Source organism: Aotus nancymaae, unplaced genomic scaffold (assembly GCF_030222135.1).
Source record: "Aotus nancymaae isolate 86718 unplaced genomic scaffold, 86718_ANA_hifiasm-v0.15.2.pri h1tg000010l, whole genome shotgun sequence".
Classification (NCBI taxonomy): domain Eukaryota; kingdom Metazoa; phylum Chordata; class Mammalia; order Primates; family Aotidae; genus Aotus; species Aotus nancymaae.
The window spans coordinates 44,009,336-44,031,187 of record NW_026988421.1 but is presented as its reverse complement, the minus strand read 5'-3'; the positions used below and the strand labels follow the sequence as shown (position 1 = coordinate 44,031,187).

The 21,852-nt window shown below is 36.2% G+C and overlaps 1 protein-coding gene across 2 annotated transcripts in view; it reads right to left on the bottom strand.

The window, feature by feature from the left end:
• The window catches only part of PRKG1 (protein kinase cGMP-dependent 1), a 1,342,437-nt gene that overhangs the window by 878,252 nt on the left and 442,333 nt on the right, over positions 1 to 21,852 (bottom strand). The gene's annotated exons all lie outside the window — the stretch shown is intronic.

Sequence of the window (21,852 nt, the reverse complement as noted above, 5' to 3'; positions counted from 1 at the left end):
TGCTGTACGTGATGTGCCAGACTCACTTGGCAGTATTATAAAACACACAGTATATTTGCTTTATTACTTTTTAAAAATCTGAAAACATGAATTCTGAAACAACTGGTGCCAAGAGTTGTAGAAAGAGGCTTGTAGATGTGTACTGCTTTACTTTACTGTAACATGCACAGGCTTTTCCCTTTATCATTGGTGGGTCTTTGTATGATCTAGCAAAATGTTTGTCCCTCAGATGAGAAATAGCTGCTGAGAGCAGGTAGTTTTGGAATGTACATACATAGCTATTTGTTACTTTCTTGATTCAACCATAAGATTGTCAACATGGACCTAAGCGAATGCCTACGATGAGGGGTCATCCTTCTCAAAGTGTAAGGCCAAAATGGAGAAAGTGTGTGATGAGAAAACTATATTTTAGAAAAGCAGAACCTGAATGAAAGGATGAAGATCACATCTAATGGGCAAGGACCATTGTTTCTTTTCATTTAAAGTTCAAGGTAGCAAGTTTCCTTTACATAATTTGGTTCATGGGAGGATGTAAACTTTATATTCTTAAATTCTAAAACAATTTTCAGAAACCTTAAAATGTTTTGTGGAAATGAACACATTTTAAAAATTGAAGAAAAGTTTATAAACTTATTCCAAAAAAAGTTAGGGATGAATTATAGCAAAGCCCTATAGAGAGATAGTCAAGAACTAAGAAGTGAAGGTTGAAGAAGAAATAGATCAAGAATTACTCTGAGCTTCCCAGCAACCAGGGAAATTAGGCAACCATGTTACCTCTCTCATTTTATGTATCTAGGAATAGGAGGAACACTACTGGTAAAAAGAAAAGGAAGAATGAAAAGAAAAGCTTTGGGTGGTAAGGTAGTTCTAGCATGTACATCATTGCACTGACACGTTCAATAGCAGATTTATCCTTACAGAATTATTCATCATATGAACACTCTGTAATGAATTACTAAGTAGCCACCTTTATAGAACTACTTAAATGAGAAAAAAGTTGCAGAATACCATTAATTGAAGAAAATTTAGGACCTTTGAATCAATGAACATTTACCATTGAACTCTACTTCTTCAGGGCAAGGGCAATCTTTTCAAATGTATATCCACACTTAAAAGCATCCAACACAAAAAATGATAGATAAACATTTGCTGATTGAATGTTTGAGCAGGGTTTAGAGGTTAATGTGAAGATATTTCTTCAGAGAGATGAGCATTTTTTTTAGGTGAGTGTTTTAGTGTTGAAGAAGAGCTGCGAGGCTATTTTTAATCTACTTATTCAGTTAGCACGGCGGGCAGTTGTAGATAGTGGATAATTATGTGTCCAGTCACACAAGACATTTAAAGACCTATGAGTCTTCCCCAAACACAATGTTATAAAATGTCCTTTTGCTAAAAATACTGGAATCAAGTAATTATCTACTTTTGAATTTTAATGAATAGGCCATCTGTTCATTCAAATTGAAAAAATGAAATTTTTCTACAAATTAACTACTTGATGAGATGTCCCTTGTGACTAAATTTGCTTCACTTTTTTTTTTTTGGTTGTTGTTATTTTATTTAAACTGAAGGTGACATGGCATATTATAACAAGTTTTGTAAACTAAAGTATGAGAAAAGTGTTTCCTTGATCATGTAATAATTCTAGTTTTGACAGACTATATTTATAATGATCAAAGGCTAACTTTTATTAACACAATTTCCACAAACACTTTATTAAAATGAATAACTAGGAGTAAAAAGATGTCCCTTTTTACCTGTGATGATTATGATAAAGCTTAAAATTCTAAACATACTCTGTTTTATGAATTGTTATTATAATGATAAACAACAACTTGTTTCTATCTCCTCATTTTCAATTCCAAGAACACTTTGTTTCCTTGACATTATGCTCTCTTATATGGTAGCCAGTTGCCACATGGGGCTATTTAAATGTGAATTAATTAAAAATAAATAAAATGTAAAGTTCATCTCAGTTGCACTGGCCACATATCAAGTTCTCAAATGTTACATGTGGCTAGTGGTGATGGCACTAGTGTAGAAGATTTCCATTCTTCCAGAAAGTTCTGATGGACAGCACTGTAACATCCCTCTCACTCTCTAACCATTGCCCCTGTGAAGAATCATTTCTTATTTCAACAATGAAGACTAATTTTTTCAAACCAGTCTCAAGATTCCTCCCCCTCAGTTCTTCAAAACATCACACCTTTCTCAAATTAGTTGATTTATGTAATATCTCTATTAGTTTTGAAGTTCTCTGGGGTGGAAAAAGACAAACTTTGCATATTGTTTTTTCAAACAAAAACAAAATTGATGGTACTTTATAAATAATACATTATAGCAGCATGACTTTGAGAGAAAATATACTTTATGCGTACCAGCAGCTGAAGCTTTCAGCTTAATTAAAAATAAAAATACTATTATAATCTGAAATTATATCTAAGATATCAAATTGGCATGCCTGACATTACAGTTGCAGAAGGTATTCAAGATGCTACCTTTTAGAAATGAGCTTGCTTTGTGTTCTCTTACCATCCTAAGATAAAGACAGATTCTTTACATATTGTGATCATGTTGAACTTGGACTAAACTACTTCATTTGAACTTAGTTGATCATAGCTTTAAATCTGCATACCCCTTTCATATAGAATTTCATCCAGGAGATGGAACTGGTTAGGGAATGACACCTAATTCAGTTTTTCCTTCAAGTTCTGACCTTTGCCTTAGGCCATGGCTATCATTTCATTCTTCACTCCTCCACCTCCAACACACAAACACTGCAGCAGCCTGCCTCCCGCAAAATGATGAGGTTCAATTCTCTGTTGGCTTTTCTTTCCAGTCCTCCATGCAAATGCCCTCAGTATTTCCCAGTTGAATAGAATTTTGTCAATAAATGAAGACAGATGCTTTTTCACTCCCCTCAATTAGTGAAAGGAATCTATTTTTTCTAAAATTCATAGATTAGCCTCATTTATTTTAATCCACATGTCTAGGCTACCTATAAGTACAATGAGTATATTAAGTAAATCCATTAAAAAGGTATCTTCAGATTATACGCTCTTCTTTACTCATGGTGTCATTGATAAGTTCAATCACATTTGTGTTGTATAGAGACAGAGATATGCCAAAAAATTGTCATTATGTTGTAGCCATATCACAATCTATCACAAATGAGAGAGGTAGGATAGAGTCACTAAAATCTATTATAGCACTAATTTTGAAACAGAACTCCCATCATAAATTAGCTAAATGATTAAATTAAGATAAATTCTACATAGAATTTGGGTTTCTTTACAATTAAAACCAAAATTTTGAGTAACAATATTAAAAACATACAGTGTTTCAGAATTGACAAAGATATAGAACTTAAATAAGAGTTGCTTCAAAAACTGGAACTTCCAACAATAGTTTGATTTTGGACAAGATGCTCCAACTTTTTAAGTTATTGATTAGCTAACACTTTCCATTCCACAATAATCACAAAATTTAAAAAGTGAACTATGGTGAGCAACTATGCAGGTTTTTTTTCCTGGTAAAAAGTGACAAAAAAGTAAAACTTCCCAAAATTTTACTATAAATAACTCTGGATAACTTCAACTGGGAAGAATATTAAAGTTAGAAAACTAACTTCAAATGCACTTCTATGAATTCAGTAAAGGGACACATGCCCAAATGTGAAGAAAATAGCCTACAGGCAAGAATTAGAATTCTGAATATATAAAGTGAAAAGAGAAAATATGGGAGGCAAAATTACAAAGCTTGGCATAAGACAGATAAGAGTGATGTAATATGACTCAGGAGAGCAATTCCTTTAGAGTCATCAAATTTAATATACACTCAAGGTTATAATGATCAATACTTGATTTTATAAGTGAGAAAAATTGAGTCTTAGAAGTTCAATAACTTCGTAGAGTAAAAGAGAACAAAATTTTTTCTAGAGCAGAACCAGAACTAAAACTCAGGTCTCCGTTCTCAACTTCTGTGGGGGTTCAAGCCACTCTACCCAAAAGGATGTGACCATCAGTGCACAGAAAGGCAAAGTCACCCCCACCTTTCCATGGTGGACTAAGCATCTGTCTTACCATCAGGGCAGCCAGTGAAGAATGAGAATATAAGCATTCAGGGCTTGATACTAGGGGAGGTATGTCAATAGAATTTTGAAATGAGTATCACATAAGAAGTGTGGCTATACAGGTGAAAACTGATTAAAAGAAAGGAAGTTACAAAATAGAAAAAGTTTTAGATTAACTGACAGTGAGATTCCCTTATTCCGTGCTTTAGTTTCTCTTTAATAAGTTCACAATATATCTATCAGAGAGAGAAAGAGCAAAACTGACTAAGTATAAAACTGAGATGGTCTACATAAGAATAGAAAACTGGCTCTTAGGACTTCAGTGTTAAGTTGATACTTTTTACTCAATAAACTGCCTATCATGGTCATCATCCAACACCAAAAATAACAGAAATGAAGCAGCCCTTACAGAGGTTAAGAGTTTAGAAGGACCCAGGCACTCAAGGCTAAAGTTACAGAGAATTACTCTGAGAACCAATGTTTGCTTTCATTTGTCCCACGTTTCTGTCTCTCTCTCTTTTTTTTTTTGTGATGGAGTTTCACTCTTGTTGCCCAGGCTAGAGTGCAATGGCGCGATCTTGGCTCACTGCAACCTCTGCCTCCCGGGTTCAAGTGATTCTCATGCCTCAACCTTGCCAAGTAGCTGGGATTATAGGTGTCCGCCATCATGCCCAGCTAATTTTGTATTTTTAGTAGAGATGGGGTTTCTACATGTTGGTCAGGCTGGTCTCGAACTCCCGACCTCATGTGATCTGCCCACCTTGGCCTCCCAAAGTGCTGGGATTACAGCCTTGAGCCACTGAGCCCGGCCCATGTTTATCTCTTTTAAACTTCAAAAGATTTTAATGTTTAATATCCACATGTACTGTACCCATTCTTTTCCTTATTTTATAGACTTCAAACATATCTTCTTATTGGTTCCATTAATTTGAAATAAAGATAAGAAAATTGTTTACCTGAAATTTTTGCCTTCTTGTTTTAGTTGCTCTCTTGTAACTTCTTTAAGCACCCTCTATCTTTCCTGGAGAACTTTCTCCAGAAGACTTTTTTATCTTTCTGGAAAATGCAATTGCATTTTACCATGGTGGAAGCATTGGATTGACAAACAGGAGGATGATTTGACCTTCTGGCTTGTAACAACATCTTATGCTAATGTTATTATGACAGAATTTATAATGATCACAAACTCTAGTTCAGATGTTGACATCAGTTGCAGGGTGTAGATACCATAAGTGAATTTTGATACATTTCCCTCAAAATATGTTGCTTTATGCATGCTAATATTGAAGTAGATTGATACCGCATCTACTCATATAATCTCTTGAAATCTTCCTGTAGTTTCCCCCTAATTTTAATATTTCACAGGACAAAAAAATTGTGACTTTTACATTTTTTTGATCTGAAACAATTCTATAGTGTTAATTTTCCAAAGATATAATTACAAATGTTCCTTGAGCATGTAACCCTATCATAAGTCCAGGAGTTTACTGAATGTGCATCTCTTTTGCACCATTGTAAAGTTGAAAAAAATTATAAGTCAAGCCATTATAAGTTGGGGACTGTCTATACTTACACTTTATCCAGAGAAGAATATACATATTTTTTATAGGATTTTACTTAAAAAAAATCAAACTGCACTATTTGGAGATAAGACACAGCATGAAAGATTGAATGGAGTATCATACTCAGTGTCAAAAGGACTTTATTTTTGTCCTGGCTCAGTAACTAAGAAGCTGACTATATAAGCCATTTAATTTTCCATGGCTTCAGCATTCATTTGCTTAGAGATCCTAGGTAGTTTCAAGTTCAATTTTAAGATTACATGATTCTTAAATATTTACTTTAAAAGAAAATTTTAAGATGGTTGTGGAAGTCAAACCTACTTTTCAGTATTTTATTTTTAGGAACAAAGAATTCTTCAAGTTCAACAAAAGCTCTTATGTTGAAAATTTATGGGGTCATCAAAAGCTAGCATCTTGCCCATCCTTAGACACCTATTTTCTGCTGTTCATCCTGAGTCCCTTGACATGTCACTTAAGCAGATAAACACAAGCAGTACAGAATGGCTCCTGGGCTCTTCCAGATCACAGAGAACATCCTGCCCTTGAGAGTCTCAAAGAAGCTGCTAGTGGATGATACTCATATTTGCAAGGCTGAAATTTTATAGACTGTTCTTTGCCAAGGGGCATTTACATCTCTAAAACATTAGTAATGCTACCTCTACGCTTTTTGACTGTATTTGGAGATTCACTGATATTTCTACCTTTAAAGTATAATACCAAGCTGAAGTCTCTAGGTGAGAAAGGAGTTTTCCAGTTTGCTGCAGAGGACTGTGGGAGATAGCAATGCCACCAGTGCAAAGGTAGGAATGCGAGAGAGGGGAGAGGAACTAAGATCTACCTTGTGCTCGTCAAACAGTAGTAAAGAGTAATGGCTAGAATTTACAGTGAGGTAGATTTTTAGATAAATAAGTACTTGTTCACATCTTTTATTTCATTTTATCCTCACAACATACCCAAAGTACACAGGTTAGAATTAATTATCTAAATCTGATGAAGACATTAAGGCATAGTTTAATTATACCTACTACATGACTACTTATAAGACATGGGTATTCAGTGCAGGAACTGTGATCTTTCTCTTCCAGTTTCTACAATGTCACCCTACCACACAGAAGGTAAAAGTCATGACATGTTTGCAAGGGGAGCAAACATTCTCTGCAACTACCCATTTGACTAAAAACATTGATTTCCTATCTAATATGTTTTAAACTTCAGATCTGAAACTGCCAATTGGTTTCTCATTAAAAAAAAAATTAATCCCAATTAGTTGTTGGTTCCAGGTGGTTCTTAGCTCTTTTGACTAATCAGATTTGTCCTTTACTGCAATCTGGATATTTCCCCAGAGTAAATCAAGTCCACTATGTAATCTGTGAAACTGTTCATTTATAAATGTACAATTTGCAGCTCCACATGTAGAATAAATTTGGTGATTGTAACAATGTAGGCCTTTAGAATTCCTCAATAAAAGGTAGCTGCTGAAGGACAGACCCTTGATTGGCCAGTAAAATAAACTTCAATCAGATAAGAAATAAATGTAAGCTGTAAAAATAAGCAGTGAGCAAAAACAGTCTCAGCCAGGTGATCAAAGTCAACATCACCAGTGATAAATCATCATTGATGATTTGACATGATATGATTAAGATGATACTCTACCTCTGTGGTCTTTCTCCAAAAATAATATAACCCTGGTTTAATCATGACAAAAGGAAACAAATTTTAATTGAGGAACATTCTACAAAAGATCTAACCAGTACTTCTCAATATTGTCAAGGTCATCAAAGACTAGACAAGTCTGAGAAACTGTCATACCTAAGAAGAGCCTAAGGAGATATGATCACTCAACATCATAAAGTTATATCTTCAATGAGAATCTGGAATGCAAAAATTACATTAGTTAAAAACTAATAAAATATGAATGAATAAAGGACTTTAATGATAATATATCAATATTGGTTTATTAGTTATAAAAATTACCATAATAATGTAAGATATTTACTATGGGGGAAACTGAGTGTGGGTATATGGGAATGCTGTAGTTCTTCACATTTTTTTGGTAAGTCTAAAATCATTCTTAAAGATAAAATTTAAGAAAACAGTATTATTTGCATCCAGTGCTTTCCAAACATTAATGCATATACAAATCAGATGGGGTTCCTGTTAAATCAACTTCTCATTGTTTTAGGTCTAAAATAGAACCTAAGAGTCTACATTTCTACTCAGCTCCCAAGGAGGCCAACATGATTGGCTCAAGAACCACAGTTTCAGCTGCAATGTTTTTAATCTAGAGCAACGTTTCTTAGCCTTTGTACAGTTAACATTTTGGGTTAGACAATTCCATTGCAGGGACTGTCTTGTCTTGTCTTGTAAATGATGGAATACTTAGCAGCATATCTGGCTCTGCCTACTAGATTACAGTAGCATCCCTCTCTTCCAGTTGTAACAACCAAAAATGTCATCAGACTTTGCAAAATATTTCCTGTGAAGAGGGGGGTCACCTCTCTCTGAGAACCACTGATTTAGAACATTCATTAAAATATGGCTTTGGGGTGACTACTTTGGAAGAAAATGCTTCATTCATTTACTTCCCATATTTAAATGCTTAGTATGTTTTGGGCTTCCAGAAACATAAATATGATTATTCTATTAAATTTAGTTGCTAGAAATTATCTACTCATTATCATCATGGAACACAATTTAAAATATGTGGTTTCTCTCTTCCAGGAATTTACCATTAAGCAAGTATGTGATGTACGTAAAGTATGTGGAAAGATAGGGAGCTACACAATAAATACTGGCCATTGGATAAGGCATTTACAATCAAAGATGAAGGTAAGACTGGATGTCATAAACTTAATATATTTGTATAGCATTGGGCAACATAAAGATGTTTGCCCATGTGTATATCTCATTTGAGCCTGTTAATGACCCTTGGAAAAGAGATACTATCCATGTTCAGGAAATAGGCTCAGAATAGTTTAGTTCCTTATATGAAAGAAAATTTATTTTCTTTATGAGAATAAATAAAATGTAGAAGAAAGATCAGATCTAGGTGTTTCAAATTCTAAGTTTCCATCACCCTACTAAATTAATTTAATCTGTGGGAAAATTATCTCTCCTAGACTTTAATGGGAAAGATAAGATCTCATCCAGACAGAATTCAAGCAATTAGGGGTTGGCTAACAAGGATGCCAGAAGATAGAATGTGACTAACAAAGCAGCTCATGGACAAAGAGATGAAAGACAATTACGGTACAATCTAATGCATGTGGACCAGTGGTGACAAGGCCTGGCTTCCAAATTCATGTTGCGTAACTCTGATTGGTGCAACCTCTGGCAAGTCAATTAGCTACTGCGCACAGTTCATTATTTAATTCTCATTTAAGTAATAGGGATAAGAGAATTTAGTTTATGAGTCTCTAGTGATGATTGAGTGGCCTATGCAGAGGTAAGTTGAGTGGCCACTGTGTGCAGGCAAAGAAGTTTATACACATTGCTTCATCTCACCTAAGTACAGTCTAAAATTGAGATCCCAGCAAGCCAAATCAAACATTTTGAGAGTTCATGGTAAGACATTCTCATACCCAGAATGTGACAGTGATATTATATCTAATTATTAAGGCTGCTTTGAGATTAGTATGTCCTCAGTCCCTCTGTTCCCTTTTAAGAATTCATTAGGAGCCATTTTTCAGTGTGACAGGCAAAGTTAAAGTCAACTTTAAATGTCTTGCTTATGCTCAGTGGATGTTAGTCACACCCTTCTCAAGCCACCTCGGGAAGGAAGAAGAATCAATGAGCTGCCATTAATTTAGCTCACCTAGGACATACTTTTAAAGGCATGTTGGTGCTGAGAAAGCTGCAGCATCAGTTGGTGGACAACAGAATACGAAAGTGTAAGTGGGAGACTTCTGTGGCTGCTTAAGCACAAACACACACACTAACATCACAAAATCCTTCCCTTTGTCCTTATGCTTGCCCTTTCATAGGTAGAGAGTATCACTGATCAACAACAACAGAACGAGAATTACTTTGGACTTGCCAAATGTCAGGAACTGTAGTTAAATAAACAAACAACTTATAGATAGAATCTCTAAGCCTTCCCAACACCCTGTAAGGGCATTATAGCCTTTGTTTTACAGATAAATGATGATTAGAAAGGTTAATGTACTTGTTGAAAGTCACATTTAGTTGGCAAGTCAGATTAAACCTTATTATATTTTAGCACCTGTTCCCTTTTCTCCTGGAGTTTGTTAGTGTGTTTAAAGGTTATCTTTGTCCCATCAACCAAGATCCTAAGAATAAAATCTCAAGAAAATATCCGAGGAACAAAACCAGCATCTGCATAACATACTTGGGACCAAGAAGACAGAAAGCAAGTTCAGGCACTCAAATAAATACAGCCCACTTTCAAGATCCTTTGGCCCTTGGCACCTAGTCTATGGTAGTACCTCCCACACTGCAGTGAAATTACCTGTTGATGTGCCTGGAATTCCCATTCCACCTCATGCTCATGAGTTTAACTTGCTCACCAAACTATTCCCACATCCCAGCACAGCATCCAGTACAATAATACAGTTTCCAACATACACTGAACCAGTCCAAGAAATACAGAAATTTCAAATAAGAGAGGCCAAGTATAATAAATCAGAAGAATGTCCATGGGACAAGAAGTGAAAAACACAAGCAAGAGCCAGGCCAATAGCATCCTCCAGTGTTTTGCCTTTTTTTCTTAAAGTCAGTAACATCCCTTGGTGCCCCTGGGTGTAGGCAAGTGCTGGTCAAGGGCAGGAGTCTAAAGGTGCGGTTAAGCCCTACTGAAGTTCAATAAATGCAAACTGAGGCCAATATTGTCCTAAAGTCATGAAATACTACTTTTAAAGATCAGTCAGTTGTTAAAAAAAAAAATACCATTATAAGCCAAAAATGTGTATCAATTTCTCATGCCAAAGATGCCAACCACTGTCCAACTAAATAGGATCTGGGTTATATAAGGTACATTTTATACCAAACTCCTCCCTAGCCATTATCATGAAAGTATCTACAATTCCTGCCTTTTATAGAGTTGTAATGCAAATCATTCAAACACCTAACTGTGAAAGAGAAATGAGTTGTTAAAATAGTGATTAAGACGTTTTTCGGCACACACAAAGTAGAAATAATACAATTTCATGCTGAAATATCTTACAACAGTCGTTTCCTTGCTTATACATAACTTCCGTTTTATTGCATGTAAGGAAATAAGAAATCAAGACATTGATAAAGTGACGTCCATCTAGCACATTCTTAGTCTGCTCACATAGGTAAGAGACATTTCCCATCTGAAAGAATGTTTTACGTAAACAACCGTTAGAAAATTAGAATCTGTGAAGTTTTCTATTTTTACTTCACACACATGGAAACCATAAACCTGAACTTCCCATAATTCCTAAAAATCAGATGAGGAAGATAAAGAGAAAAGAAAACACCATATGCACTGATCTTGTGTTTTAAACAGCTGATTGTCCTCAAGCCTGTTTAGTATTCACTCTATGGAGATATTTCCACCTAAGTACTAAATTTCAGTCTCATAAAGAAGAGCCACAGGATAAAAATTGCCTTTCTTTCTGGGCAGGTGTTTCAGCTGCCACTGAAATTTATCCCAGGGTAGCTGCTACATTCATTTATAAATGCATGTTTTGGCTGAGTGATCCTTAACCTGTACCAATTTCCCCTCTCTACTGACTGGCAGCTGATACCATTATCAATGCCAGAAAAATGCCATTTCTTTAACGTGCAGTTTGCCCCCTTTCAGTCACTACTTCGTCTTTTGGCTTTACCGTGAACATGATGAACTGGCAGATACACTAACTGATGGCAGCAGACTGGACTGGGCAGCAGAGAGATTGTAGGTTGCTTGCAGCCTACAATTTGAAGGCATATTGCCTTGCGGTTAAGTAACACAAAACCACACTCTACTGTGGCTGTGAATTTCAGCAGCCAGGCACCAGCTACAAAACTTGCGAGCATTGTTTAAAGAGGTACACCTGCTCTGAATGACAGTTGCAATGCACTGGGGAAAAACATTCTGGGCTTGGTGTCAGAAAACCTGGCTCAGCCAGGTACTAGCTGAGGCACCTAGGAAAATCCCTTAAATTTGAATTCAGTTTTCTTACTTATAAGGTAAAGGTTTTAATACCTGTTTTGAAGGGCATGACGATGGAGAGAAATGATGGATGAGGCTTCCAAATGATAAAGCAATATAGAGACTAAGTATGGTTAATCCCATCAGTCTGTTATGGGAGATTTATGTGTTAGACTGTTAGGTATTGTGTCTGAATATTCTGTTTCAAGTTATATAGTAGTTATTATTAATTTAAAACATTGTTTTATTTATAGCTTCCACACAATTGCCACTAGAATTAAGTCTACATTCACGTAGTTCTATGTGAACACGTAATATGCTCACCACCCACACAGTGGGACCAGTAGATCACTAAAAGGCCCCTGTTGCTGCTGTCTAGTATTTTACAAAATCGGCCCTTTGGATTGAGTCATTATTTAAAAGCCAAATGCCTGGCAGGGGAACACAGTGATTTTCATCATTCATTATTCCTTTCATGTGGTTTTATTTCCCAGATTCCCATATTGAATGCCAGCCATATATTGGCCTTTCCATCTGTGATCTTTAATCATTACAACCAAATCCTTTTATATAGGAGAATCCCGAGGCCCCAAGAGGGGACTGGAAGTGCCCAAGCTACTGCATGGGGCAACCAGGATGCAAACCATGTTTCTTCATCTGATTTTAAAGCTCATACTCCTTTCTTCTATGTAAAGAGTCTCATTTCTTACCCTCTTAATAAGTTTAAGCACTCCACTCAATCATAGTATCCATTAAGCAACACATTCCCTTTTCTTTTACCCTGTTCTCAGATTAATAGAAAAAAATGTGGCTCTAGAACTAGGGATCCATCTAATTTCAGACTCCCTCTCCAATGATTTTAATAAATTTTTTATATTAGCTCTTTTTCAGAAGACATACATCAAGAATCCACTTCATGCTATGTTCTCTTATAATGTCCCAAGATCCACTTGGCTATTTTTCTTTTTAGAAAAATGTCCATACTGTAAAAAGGAGGATTTATCTTCTTCATGCCTCAACATCTGTCTTAAACTATACATTTCTATTTTCTGACCTAGAAAGAGTGATCATGCTCCCAGCAAGATATTGTGCATCCTTTGATAAATGTGATGAAAGGGACTTAGTTAAAACACCCAGTGAGGGAGAAAGAAGTTAGAAATAGGAGAGGTAGACTTAGGAGATGTGATGAGACAAGAGTAAAGAACAATCTGAATGTTTCCTGGATACGACCCTCATCTTAAATGATTATTATGTCCAACTTTGAGTGTTAGAAATATAGATGTAAAACTATAAGCAGACACCTTAAGGTACAAATGACTTGAGCCCTGCCCCTGGTACACTTTTTCTTCCCCAACCATTTTCCAGCGACTAGTGCCACTTGGGTGATCTGCTGCATTTGTCAGTACCAGGCAGTATTCTTTGAAATTCATTAGGAATTCACAAGGCACATTTTATTCATCTGTTTAAACATCTGTTGGACTATGCTGCTCAACTTTTTCTTTGGTGTACTTTAACTCCCTAAGCTTTCACTCTAAAATCTCTGAAGTTGTGTTTTTTCATTTCTTGGTTTTACAAATACCTGAAAGTAGAATTTATGCCCTTGTCTAAAAATAAAACATTAGAGATGGTACATGTGAAAACTTAAAATACTCATGGTCATTTTATATAATTATTTTATGAAAATGAATTGTGTGTGTGATGTACACAAGCAAATAAGAGGGATAATAATACATTTCAGTGTCATATTAGCCTGAGCAATTAAAAACTACCAGTTTAAAAACTCTTTTAATAAGCATATAAAGATTAATGATAAAGATTTGAGGTTCTTTGCTGTCTTATAAAAATCAAACCTTTACTGCAGCATACTCTGTTGTGATTATCATATTCAAGGAGTCACCCTTCCTGGTACATATGTCAAGGCTTTATTAAATCCATTACTGGTAAAGAGTGTTTTACCTAATTGTACTGCCAAATGTCAATGTACATACTAGTAGTGCATGCTGTAAATGTGAAAAAGTACATGTAAAAATTGTTATATTTTCATATTTGGTAAAAACATGTAAGCAGGCTTTTTGGCTTTGTTTTGTTTCTTGCAGAAAAAAGAGAAACAACATAACAAATTACTGTTATTAAAATATACTAAAAAATAGGAAAAAGGAGCTTCTAGTTTATGCCATTTAAATTGTCCTTATTTCTGTGTTGTCTTAGGTTCTGTATTTGTCTATTGGGCAACTATTCATCAGCAAGCCAATTGTATTAACTATGTTTTCTGTATTCTTGCTGCACTGGCATTTGTGGCCTCCCAACTGAGGACAGACTGCCCCTCCCAGAGCTGGCCAATTATTAAAAATAGCAAACAGCAGCTGCACTTTGGGAGGCCGAGGCAGCTGAATCTCTTGAGGTCAGGAGTTCGAGACCAGCCTGGCCAACATTGTGAAACCCTGTCTCTACTAAAAATACAAAAGAGCCAGGCATGGCAGCATGCACCTCTAATCCCAGCTACTCAGGAGGCTGAGGCAGGAGAATCACTCGAACCCAGGAGGCGGAGGTTGCAGTGAGCCAAAATTGTGCCACCGCACTCCAGCCTAGGCAACAGAGTAAGACTCTGTCTCAAAAAAAAAAAAAAAAAAAAGGCGGGGGCGGGGTGCTAAGCAGGGAGCATGCCTTTCATTTGCAAACTAACCAATCCAGAGCCCACATCTTCAACTATCCTCTTAAATTCTTGCACAGCAAGCCAATATTCCTCCTGTCCTAAGCCAGGTATCAACAACTGAGGACTGCCTCTCAGAATTATTCAAACTAGCTAATTCAAAGCTATTTGCCTTCTCTTGCATTGTCCTTCCCAGGGAAAGTCATAGGCCTTCCCTGGGATCTTTGCAGCTACTTGACCAAACTTCCCCATGTGGCCCTACATGGTGTGGTGTGCCCCCTTCTCTTGGAAAATGTAAGTAATACATTCTTTATTCAATTACATGGATCTCTCCATGTCATCACTTGGTCACTTTCATAAATTAAAATCCCATGGTTATAACCACTGATACACCTTCTCTTCACTAAATGTCATTGTCTAAAGCAGTTGCATCTGACAGAGAGCAGCTCACTCTCTCTTTCTCTCTAACATCTTTATTACAGTCTCATTCACATGCCATAAAATTTGCCCATTTGTACAATTTATGTTCAGTTAATTTATAGAATTGTGCAGCCACCATAACAATCCAGCTTAAGAACATCTGCATCACCGCAAAAAAGATCTCTCATGCCCACTGCATTCAGTTGCTGCTCTCATTCTCTTCCCCAGGCAACCACTGATCTGCTTTTTTTTTTCTTTTGTCTAGATGTGTCTGCTTTGGATATTGCCAATACATAAAATCATATAATGTGTAATCTTTTTCATCTGGCTTCTTTCCCTTAGTGAAATGTTTTTGAGTTTCATTCATGTGGTAGTTCATTCATTCCTTTTCATTGTTAAATAGTACTCCATTGTATGGACATAACAGATTTTGTTTTTCCACTCACTAGTTGATAGATAATTGGATTGTTTCCAGTTTTTGCCTATTAGAAGTAAAGTTACTATAAATAGTTGTTTGCAACTCTTTATATGGACATATGTTTTTATTTCACGTAGGTATTTAGGAGTGGAATTGCTGGACTATATGGTAAAGTTCTTTATTTAAGAAACTGCAAAACTGTTTATCGGAAAGGCTGTATCATTTTATACTCACGCCTGTAGTAGTGTATGAGGGTTCTAGTTTCACCACACTGTCCCTAACAATTACATTGTCTGTCTTTTGTTTTCTGTTTTCAGACAGGATCTTGCTCTGTTACCTAGACTGGAGTGCAGTGGTGCAATCTCAGCTGACTGCAGCCGCAGCAGCATTTTTTTTTTTTTTTTTTAAATTGTAGCCATTCTTATAGCTAGTTTGACTTTCAATAGTTTGCTTATGATATGTGTAGCTTTGGAAGTCTTTATGTCTATTCCACTCTTGAGTGTTTTAAGATACTTGGATGTGTAGATTAAAATTCTTTTATCTAATTTATGAAGTTTACAACTATTGAGTTCAAATATTTTTTCTTACCCCTTTTCTTCTTCCTTTCTGGCACTTCTATTGTGTATATACTGGTATGCTCGATAGTGTACTAAAGGTCTTTGAGACTCTGTTCATTTTGTTTTATATTCTTTTCTTCTGTTTTTTCAGGATAATTTCTATTGATTCATCTTTAAGTTTGCTGATTCTTCCCTCTGCCATCTTGAAGCTGCTATTGAGCTGCTCCAGTGAATACTTCATTTTTAAGTAATTATACTTCTCAAATACAGAGCTCCCATTTGTTTCTTTTGATAATTTCTGTCTATATTGATATTCTCTATTTGATGAGTCATTGCTATCATACTTTAATTCTTTAAACATGATTTCTTTTAGTTCTTTGAACAGAATCATAGTAAAGTTTTTGTCTGCAAAGTCTAATATCTGGGACCCTTAGAGTCAGTTTCTGTTTTTCTTAGTCTGGGCCACATTTTTCTCTTTCTTTATGTGTCTCAGGATTTTTGTTGTAGTGAAAACTGGACGCTTTAGGTAATATAGTACAGCAAGTCTGGATTCTGGTTTTGTTAGTGGTGGTTGTTCACTTTGATATTTTACTGTTGGTAGTGATTTCTTCAGGAGCTTTCAAGATTAAGTCTGTGGATTTTGTCACCCCATGAGGATGTTTATGTCTCTGCTCAGTTTTTTAAAAATCTTATTTTTATTTTAAAAGTTGGCTTCTGAGTGATTGCTGCTGTCAGAATAACCTAGTGGTCAGCCAGTGATTGATCAGGTTGTGCCCAAACATGTTGACCCAATAAGCTCTTACCTTTCCCAGTGGATCTCTGTGTCAGTTAGGGATCAAAGTTCAGGCAGTTTAAATTACACTGGACCCTTTTGTGTTTTTGCACTGGAGCATGGTCTCATGTCCAGCAAGGGATGTGTAGATAGCTAAGACTTTCTGTAGTCTCCTCTGACTGTGAGTGCAAATTTGCACATGTGTACAGACTTTAAGACCTATAGGGATGTATGAGCCCTCGATGCCCACAATGGCTATCTTATTCACTAGATCTCCCTGTTAAATTTTTGGTGAATCTACAGTCCTGTTATTTGTCCCCACCAGGACCAAGATGTCAGCTTAGCTGCAGTGTTGGTCTTCCCTGATGGTTTGTCACTCAGGTCACTATTGTTTCTGACAATGCACAGGGGCATGTGTTTTTTTTTCACTTTCTGCTCAAAACCAAATCAGTCCTCTCGAGCAATTGAGTCCTGGTTTTCACAGTATGCCCTTTCCTGGTAGAGTTACCGTGATGAGATTCTGGAAATAATAAAAGAAGCCCCAGGCAAAAATACTATAGACTCATATTGCTGTTACCCAGGGTTTAGTAGTTTTTCTTAATAAATGCTTCTCAAATTTTTGTATGCTTATGGTCAATTTCCAAAGTAATGAATTGGTTGTTTTATCAAATATTTGGAGGATTTTTCAAATTTATTTTTTGGGGGAGGGCTTGCCAATCTCCTCCCTTCATCATTCTAGAAGTCCCTATACTTCTTCATGGCTTCATTAACATTTAGTGAAGCCATAAATGATATTAAAATTCAACTTCCCAAGAAGCTAAACTTTGGCAAAAGAATGAGAAACCAGACCTGAGAACAAGAGTGAACTCTTAGAGGATTTTGAGATGGCCAGGATTCATGATGTTCTTAAATTGCATTGGTTAACAGAATTTGCCACAAGTTTTCAAGACAGTAAGAAATGATAGCATTAATTTTAGCAGTTGCATAACAAGGATGCATGGAAAGCAGAAAGCTATTGAGATGCAACAGAAGTTCTAGCAGTTAGAAAGCAGCTAACTCAACATCAATTTTAGACATCATCCTCTCAAAGTTTTTCACTGCCCTCTCCTTAAGGGCATATGCCCTTAGCTTCTCTCTGTCTCTACTTCTACTGTGCTCTGTCCACCAGCTAATGGAACTTTATTCATATTTGTTCCACTCCAAGGATTCCATTAACTCATGACTTTTGGTGACTCATGGCATCTTTACTATTTTCCTTTTTATGTCTCTCTAATTCTTTGCCACCCGATGTTTATGACATTCCTCATGCTGCACACCCAAGCTTTTCAGAAATGAGGTCCAATTGAGTTTTATAGTACACAGCTCCTCAAAATTTAATGTGAATATTAATCACCTGAAACCCTTGGTAAAACAGAAATTTTGATTCTGAAGTTCTGGGGTGAAGCTGGAGCTCCTTGTAGGCAACACTGATGCTGCTGGTACAGGGATCATACTTTCCCTAGCAGGGTTCTAGTAAGCACTAAGACAGGATGCAGATCTTGCAACAAGGTGTCTTTTAGGCCACAGACCGGCCTTTAGCCTGTGGCTTTTGCCAGTGAATTCCTTATCAATCAGTTGTGGCCTGAGCCACAGGGTTAGATGGTATACAAAGCATGGTGACCTATATATTAAAAGAATATTTGGGAGGGAGTTCTATAGGTGGCAGATACTCTATACATCCTACCCAGTGCACATACCTTTTGGTGATTTTGTGCTAAATGGTTCATTTTTATCTTTGCTGATTAAGGTAAGAACTCACCTTGGAACTTTACTAGTGTATGGAGGGCTATTGGACAAGTCTCCACTATTTTAAAATTTCTCAAGGAAGACTTAGCATGAGCATTTGCTCACATGGTACTGTAGAGCTGTGGGTTTTGCTTCTTTCTCTCTTAGTCTGTTTATCTCTCTCCCTCCCTCTCCCTCTCTCCCTATTTTCATGTGTTTTTTTTTTTTCCTTTGAAACTGGATTTCTGATGAAAACAACTCTAGATTCTCAAATTAATTTATTATTGGAGCTAATAGCTGTGGGGAGATAAACAATATTTTGAAATTCATAGGACCTGACTATGCAAGAAATAGAAAACATAGAAGCAAATATTCTAAGTGAGGTTTGAAAACAATCACCAACCAACCAACCAGACAGACTTTGAGATGAGGTGAAACAGGAAGAAATGAAAGGTAAGAATAACAAAGGTAAAAGAGAAATATCGAACAAAAGAAAGTCACAGGGCAGACCTCCTGCTTGCCCTCTTTACTGCCCAGCCTATTTTCTGTAAGTCCACCTTGCACAAATCACCTTTATTTTTATACATGCTCAGAATGAGAATTTATGAAAACAAAACAAAATCTACCCAGCGACAGAAGACGACATGGGTGGCAAAGATGCGTATGAATATGTCTATATATGTGCACGTGCGCGCGCGCGCACACACACACACACGCATATATATATGTCTTTTGGAAATGGAAATGAATTCAGAGTATTCTGTATCTGTTTTTGTGTACTTAATTGGATATCAAGATCTCTATATTTTTAGGTTAATTTGAGTACCTTGCATATTATTTAGTACCTACTCACTTTAGTGATACCTAGCTCTCTATCTCTAACAATCTATTTGTTTACATGTCTATCACCATAGTTTATAATGCTCTTTTATCTTTTAAATAATTAAAGTCAGCCAATGATGGGTTTAACAGTGTCCTACTGCATACAGATAGACTCATCCTTATTCATCTCCATTTCCCTGATGCCAAGTGCAGTGCTTGGGTACATATCTAACCTCAGCCCAACAGGGGTCTGACTTTTCTGGGCCTTTTGTTTATTTATTTACTTTTACTTATTTATTTATTTTGAGATGGAGTCTCGCTCTGTCACCCAGGCTGGAGTGCAGTAGTGCTATTTTGACTCATTGCAACCTCTACCTCCTGGTTCAAGCGATTCTCCTGCCTCAGCATCCCGAGTAGCTGGGGTTACACGTGGGTGTGCCACCACATCTGGCTAATTTTTGTACTTTTTAGTAGGGACGGGCATCACCATGTTAGGCTGGTCTCAAACTCCTGACCTCAGGTAATCTGCCTGCCTTGGCCTCCCAGCATGCTGGGATTACAGGTGTGAGCCATGCGCCACACTGCCTTTTGTTCATTTATAAAACAAGGAGCCTACCCAAGATGGTCCCTTCCCCATTATATTTAAAATGCAGATTTATCTTGAAGGTTAAAGAAAATTGAGAATTAAACTACAGAATCGCTACGAGAAACACATCCAGCTAAAGTGTCCATTTTCTGCTGATATATGGCTGGAAGACAGATGCAAATGACAGGCATTTCCTCTAAAACCTCAAAGCCAGAAACATATATCCTGTCTATGTCCTGTGATCAGTGGGTATAAGGCTGGCATGTTTTCCTTGGAATCCAGAAAGCATTTGGAACCACGCTGGGCTTGGCAGAAGCTGAAACTAGCCAAGGTCTGATTCTGATCATTTACAGCTGCTTCCCAGTCTGTTGTCATTGTACCAGACTCTAATGAACCCCAAGCCAGGCCTGCCTGCTGTGGCTTCCGAAAGGGGTGGAGGCAGCAACTCCTCTACTAAATCAGCCTGCTAGTTAGCGCATGGGAATATTGTTGCTGGAGTGCTCTTACCAACCGAAAAAACTAAAGATCTCACTCACCATGTCAACTGGCGATTATGAGACAACACTGATCTTATTTAGATAAATTAAAAAATACAAAGTAGCAGAGCTGTATTTTTTCATAGATAATGGTAGTTACATGAAAGAAAAAACATTGATTACCGAGTTGTGTACACATTTTCTTCACAACTGGAAGAATTTAATTAGGCACAATCTATTAGGGTAATGATTGAAAACATTAATAGGTTGTGTTTTAGCATATTCCTTAAGAGATTACTATAAAGACTAAAATGAAATATCACATTTTCAGAATATGATTATGAATTGGATATATAGTAGTAGAAGTTAAACAAAGAAAATTAAATCTATAAGGTAATCTTTCCAAAATCTCAAGAACTACAGCATCTAACAAAATACCTGACACATAGCAGGGGCCGGAACAAATGCTTGAAGAAGGGAGGAAGGAAAGGAGGGAGGGATGTATTCTGTTCAGAAAATTTAAAGTGTAAGTAGAATATTAGAGCATCAGAAAAATAATTTTTAAAATGTATATCCACATTCCTTATGATACTATGGGGTTGAATGGTCATAGAACAAAACAGCAGGGAAAATATTCTCTCTTGGGTATTAAAAGAGGGAATTAATTCTTGACTTCTCTAGACAGATCTATTTGCTACTGTGACTAATCTAAGGTATCAGAAAAAAAAGCAATATGGTATCATATAAAAGCACCCTTGAAATCTAAACACACCAAGATAGATCAATTTAGAGAAACATGGTGGTCTTTCATCACCTATTAACAACAAGATCTTAGTAGGGCCCATGTAACTGTTCCACAGTTATTCTTATTTAAATGTCTCATGGAAGATGACAAAAAGTACCTATACAGCAATATGTTGTAAACAAAATCTCATGGACCTAATCAATGCTACCCTCCAAAGTAGTCGTGCAAGAAGACAGTTAATTTTAGGCAACAGTTCAAATCATTTTAACACAGGTACCTATTAAGATTATAATACCATAGTTGCCTTTCCTTTTTAAAAATATCTAAAAAGTTCTTAAAAGAATTTTTCTTTTAAATTACCTCTTGAGAAATTATTAGAAAGGTATCATATTTGAAAGATCTGTAATTCATCAGATCTATAAAATGTGGAAAAATATAACATGAATATAGATATCCATGTATATATAAATAAAATGAATGATACTCTAGAATAGTTCAAAGAGAACTGGAATCAACTCTGGTTTAGAGATAGCTATGTGATGACCCCTGCAAAACTGTTTGCTTTTTGGGCTTCAGACTCTTTAATGTTAAAATTAAGAGGGGGCAGAGTATGTTTTATCTTAGATATTTTCCAACAATAAAATGCCAGAGTCTCAAATATCTGCAATTTGATATTTCAATTTAGCTACCATAATAGTCCAAAAGGCACAGAAGAGTCTTTGTATTATTTTTGGAAAGCATGGTCTCAGGACAATTGCAGCATGGGAATATCAAACATGACACAGCTCCAAATGTAGCAAACATAATATGGTAGTATAATTTAATATGATGATCATAGTTCAATTTATGCCCTATTTTTACCCTAAGTAAAACTGCTATTGATTTATTTCTAG